Below are 6,000 nucleotides of genomic sequence, written 5' to 3' on the forward strand. Positions count from 1 at the left end.
CGAAATTTTAAATAAGAAAACAGCGGGCGTGGCCTGTTTTTTTTACTGCAAGTTGATTGGATGCAGAAACGTAGGCATTTTATTCAGAAAGATAGGACAACAGATACCTCATGCACACTATTTCTATTTGTTGTCAAATCTGACAGTTGGAGGGACGTGGTTATGTATGTTAGCCACGCCCAATTCCAAAAATGTACATAATCTAACAATTTAACTGAAAACAAACAGGAAGTGCATTTTCAAATTTCAATTAAAGATTAGAAGGGGCTTTTTTTTTTTTAAAGACACGAACAGATGAATTGTTCATCACAAAACTATTGTGAGCTAACAATTTCATATGGTTAGTTTTGATTTCTTAAGGATTTTAATTACCCTTTAGTTGATTCCAAAAAAAAATTTGCTTGAGTGACATCTGTGGGAATGTAAACATAGTATTGATCCCATGACCAATACCAGGTTGGGAACAATGCAATCTCATGGCAACTTTGATTTACTGGCTAAGTCATATTAATTTTTTAAATCTCATTTAGTAATATTTGCTCATCCTCCAATGAGGGGTGAGGTTAGGGGAGGGATTTGGGGGCATGTTTCCTTTAAAAAATCATATATTTTCATACTAATTAAATTGTATGAATTATCTACTTTTCTGATAACACGTAAAAGAGATTAAGATTGAACCAAGTAGCATTGACGCGATCAGCCTCGTAACAAGCACAGTGTGAACAGAAGCCAGAACCAATATTGTAAATAAACCTTTTTCATTCAATGGCTGACCAGCTGCCACATTGATAAATCACTTCCGCTTTTCTTCTTATCCTATACTTCCTGTTTTTGGCGGCCTTGCATTTTTGCCTCATTGTAGGCCACAACCCAAATGTCACATGTCTTTATGGGATCTTTATGGGTTGTGTGTAAAAGCAAACACAGAATCTTAACTTTTGGATTAGGGTGGGGCCAATAGGATCTCTCACTCTGATCCCTCGGGCTCTGCAAGGGTTGGGGAAATTCTAAATTGAACCAAAACAAATGATTACAATTGGCCTAAGATTGGCATAGAAAATTAGGCAATTTTAGTATAATTTGCTCATTCCCCATAGTTTAGTGGTGGGATTTGGACTTTTTTTAAAATTACCATACAAATCATATTACTTTTTCGGCCAACATGTAAAATAGTTTTATTTCCTCTTGAGATTAGGCTAAACCTAAATCAAATTGATCCCAGGACAATTCCCGAATCACATTATCCATGTTTTCCAGAATCACTGTGTGAAAGAGTCTTATATGATTTTCCAGAATTGTAAATAACGATTACTCGCTGTAAAAAATACTGGGTTCAACATCGTTTCTTCATGTTGTCCCAGCACAGATAGATTAACTTAATTGTTTAACTAATTTAAGTTGATTGAACATAAAACAATTAAGTTGTCCCAAAAAATACCTCAATAATTGTGTTGTTTCAGCTTATTTCTATAAGTAGTTAGAACTATTTTTTTTCTGGAATACTTCTATGGGAAGTATCATTTCAGTCTTTCTACTAGGGCTGGGCGATACGGCATGAATGCAATCTCGATAATTATTTTCCATATTAAAGTACAACAATATATCAATATATACTGAAATAAGAAGATTGGCCAGAAAATAAAATGTGCCCAACAGAGCCTGGTTTCTCACAAGGTTTCACTGGCTTGCTTGTTTTAGGGCTTGTGTAGCTGTGCATTGATGGATTTGCTCTTCAGTGTTTGGACTTTTAGCAGTGAAATTAAAACCACATTGAACTACACTAAACTGAACTTCAGCTCTGAAAACCGGACTAACAGAATTTTAAATTACTAGAATATCTTTGTTAAGCTGCTTTGACACAATCTACATTGAAAAAGCGCTATAGAAATAAACATGAATTGAATTGATATGAGCTGTTTATGCTTCCAGGTTAAAAGAGTACCCCAACAATGACTGAAGCCACAAAAAGTAGAGGGTTCATTAAATAGCATAACATATTTTCGGCCGATAAATTTTCGGTGGCCGAAAAAATTGGTACATCACTATTAAAAACACTTTAAGATTCCCATAATTGCACATTTCTGCTGTGATTTGCTAAAACAGAGTAAAAAGGCCCTGAGCTTATCATTGTTGTGGACATAAATTTTATTGTGATTCAATATAATATTGTTTATCGGCCCTGCCCTACTTTCTACCCTAAAATGCCCCATTTAATAGGGCTTTCACATTTTCATGTGAGACTAAGAATTAACATTATGAAACTCTGCTCCAGATTAGGTCCACTGCTCTGCCTTTTTTTTTTTTTTTTTTTTTTTTTGCAGTGTAAACCCAGCAACGTAGTACCAAATCATACAATATGAAATTATATGGTATTAAAAACTTGCAACTACATGCACTCTCAGAAATAAAGGTACAGGAGCTGTCACTGGCGCCATTTTAAAAAATACATATTGGTACCCAAATAGTCCACAGTGGTACCTACAAGGTGCATATTAGTACCCAAATGTACCTAAAAAGTACCTTTGAGTAGGGCCAGACAAAATCTGCAGACTTTTTTTTTGCTATTTCGGCTAAATTATTTTGGGAGTATCATAACTAAAACCTTAATATATGAAATAAAAATAATATCTTTTAAACTTTTATTTAATGTTCATTCATTCATTCATTCATTCATTCATTTTCTTGTCAGCTTAGTCCCTTTATTAATCACCTTTTATTTAATGTTTAAAATGCAAATCCAATTAGATTCACTTCATTTGGTAAATGAAGCAAGTTTGTCATATAATATATCTAGTAAAAGACAGAAAATATTGCTGTACAAACTGCATTGTACATAAATCAGATGAACATTTTCACATGAGTCAATAATATTACTGAAATTAATTAAAAAAACTGAATAAATATAGATTTACACACATTTACTCAAGTAAATAAACAAATTAATGATGAAAAAATCTGCGGAATTCTGCGCGTGCAGATTCCGGGTGGGCCTATCTTTAGGGTACCATTATGGACCCTTCAGGTTCAAATATGTCGTTTTAAAAAGTTACTGCCCCAGAGACAGCTCCTGATCTTTTATTTCTGAAAGTATGCTAATAGGCAATTACACACCTGTTATTACAAACACCATTCATTTAGCAGTATGTCTCAGCTATTGAGCAGAAAAATGGATAAATAAGAGATCTTTATTACTTTTATTTGAAAAGCCAACTCAGGATGTGCAACGCTCGCAGATTTGTCCACTGAAGTGTCATTAGTTTGTGTGAAACAGCAGTTTATGAGTACCCAGGATTAACTGTTAACCCAGGGTAAATTGAGAGCGATGTCAAATGTGAAACAAGGTAACGGGATTCCTTTTACCTGAGGTTTAAAATGTCCCATTGACTCTTTGACATGCCCTAATGTGTTACACGCAGTAGCTTGTAGCTAATTGTAAACACCGACTAGCAAACTGTTTCTATGAGAACATTTTTTGTTAGAGGTAGTATAATTTTAAAAGCCACTGAAGTGTTAAAGATGATGATTACAAGTGCAAATATAGCATGTAGAAGCTCAAATAATATGAGACCATAAAAGCTATAAGGAAAACACCTATAAAAGAACTTGCGAAATGCTACGCCATCACACCGCAAGACATTTTAACATCCTAGAATAACTGAAACCAACATTATCTTCAACAGAATGCTAAACAAAACGAAAGCTACCAAACATATAGACATAAAAATCAGCATATTTATAAGATGACAAAGCTTCACCCCTGCGTCATATGGAAATTATACCTTTCTCCAAAACGTTGATTTTTCGTAAGATTAACTAAGAAAAGATGCAGATATTCCTGTCGAGTCCTTTGCAGTGGCGTCTGTCGTCTTTTACCGTGTACGTGGAGCTCACGAAGATAGCAGGGAGGTAAGAGACCTTTGGCCCTTGATGTCAATTAAAGGCAAGGGCCTTGTACTAAGACAGATCTGGAGTTAACGTTTAACACCCAACCCAACGCTGCGTCAGCTGAAGCTGTCGTGACATTTGCTACTAGTCCTAAATCTAACTGTGACACGCGAGTATACTTTACCCTTTCTCATTCACTTAACACTAACTTCCTGGCCAAAGACTTCACATTTGACTGGTTTTATTATCAAAGCTCATAAGTGACCTTGGACCACAAAACCACTCCATTTTTGGAAATTGAGATTTAAAAGCGAAATAAATGGGATTTCTGTTGATGTACACTGTAAAAAAGATGTACTCTTGCGCTACACATAATTAATTTGTGTTGGGGCAACATGAAGGAATTAAGTTAACTTATTAGTTTTTATAAATTCAAGTGGATTGAGCTTAAAACAATTGAGTTTCCAAAAAACTTAAGAATTGTGTTGAACATAACTCATTTTAATTTTCTGAATGTTTTATTATTATTATTTTTTTGATTGTATGGTTTGCTAGGAAAGGACAATATTTGACCCAGATACACCTATAATTGTTCTGTAGACTATCTGGAAAAAATATAGCTTAAAGGGGCTAATAATTCTGACTTTAAAATGAGTTAAGAAAAATAAAACTTCTTTTATTAGATTAATAATCTTTATTAAAAAATTTTAAAATTAAAAATTAAACTTTATTTTATATATATATATATATATAGACACACACACACACACACACACACATATATATATATATATATATATATATATATATATATATATATATATATATATATATATATATATATATATATATATATATATACACACACACATACATACATACATACATACATATATATATATATATATATATATATATATATATATACATATATACATATATACATATATATATATATATATATATATATATATATATATATATATATATATAGATATATATATATATATATATATATATATATATATATATATATATATATATATATATATATATATATATATATACATATATGTATGTATGTATGTATATATTTATACACACATATATATAATTATTGCCTTTAAAGTTGTCCAAATTAAGTTCTTGGCAATGCATATTGCTCCTTTTTAATACGTTTTGATATATTTATGGTAGAAAATGTACAAAATGTCTTCATGAATTATGAACTTTACATAATATTTTAATGATTTTGTGGATAAAAAAATTATTATACATTATTTTCACCCATACATTGTATTTTTGCCTTTTCCCACAAGTGCGACATAAGACTTGTTTTGTGGTCCAGGATCACATAAGTTTACCTGTAACACGCACAACCATAAACATAATTAATCTGGAAGGGCTCTTTGATAAAAGTGAAATCAGCTGATTAACCGGTCTTATAACTGGAGTGACTGGATATGGCGCATGTACAGCGATCACAAAAACCTCATGATACCCTCCTGCCCTGCAATAAGACTTTATCAGTTTACCTGATGATCAGGAAAAGGGAATCACCATCCATAAAATGATAGAACAAGCTGGAAAATATTATTCTACCACCAGTCACTGCTCTGTGCTGTTAAAGGGATAGTTCACCCAAAAAAAAGCACATTTTGTTATCATTACATGAGTTAATAGTTCACTGCACTTTGCAGGAAATCTGTCTTAGACTCAATCTACATCTAGCAATAGATCACAAAGTATAATAAAAGTACCATAAATGTCAATGCCAATAGATGCAGGTATAAATTCTGTCTTGTATTGCTTACTTCTACATAAAGAAACTCTGTATCGCTTCTCTGATGGCATTTGTTTTGTACACTGTCCATAACTTGACCATTTGTAAAAACCAACAACCAACCATTGACTGTTGATGACTGACATACATCAACTTTGACAAGACATGCAAGTTTTGATTTTGATTGAACTGTAGGTTTGCTATACCCTGCACATAATTAACTGCTTGATAAAACAGCAGCATGAGATATTGAAGTGTGAGCATAAAATATCTTGGATGGATTTTTGAGCAGAGATAGTCAATGTGGGCTTTCCAAGTCAGTGTACGGTCAT

General features: G+C 32.5%; 1 protein-coding gene across 1 annotated transcript in view; it reads right to left on the reverse strand.

Moving 5' to 3' along the window:
• Positions 1-3,888, reverse strand: part of pls1 (plastin 1 (I isoform)) — a 40,591-nt gene extending 36,703 nt beyond the window's left edge. Inside the window, 1 exon segment of the mRNA NM_199881.2 lies at positions 3,780-3,888. The gene's annotated coding sequence lies outside the window, so the exon portion shown is untranslated.
• Positions 3,889-6,000: the final 2,112 nt, after the last annotated feature.

Source organism: Danio rerio, chromosome 2, assembly GCF_052040795.2.
Source record: "Danio rerio strain M-AB ecotype USA chromosome 2, GRCz13ab, whole genome shotgun sequence".
NCBI lineage: Eukaryota > Metazoa > Chordata > Actinopteri > Cypriniformes > Danionidae > Danio > Danio rerio.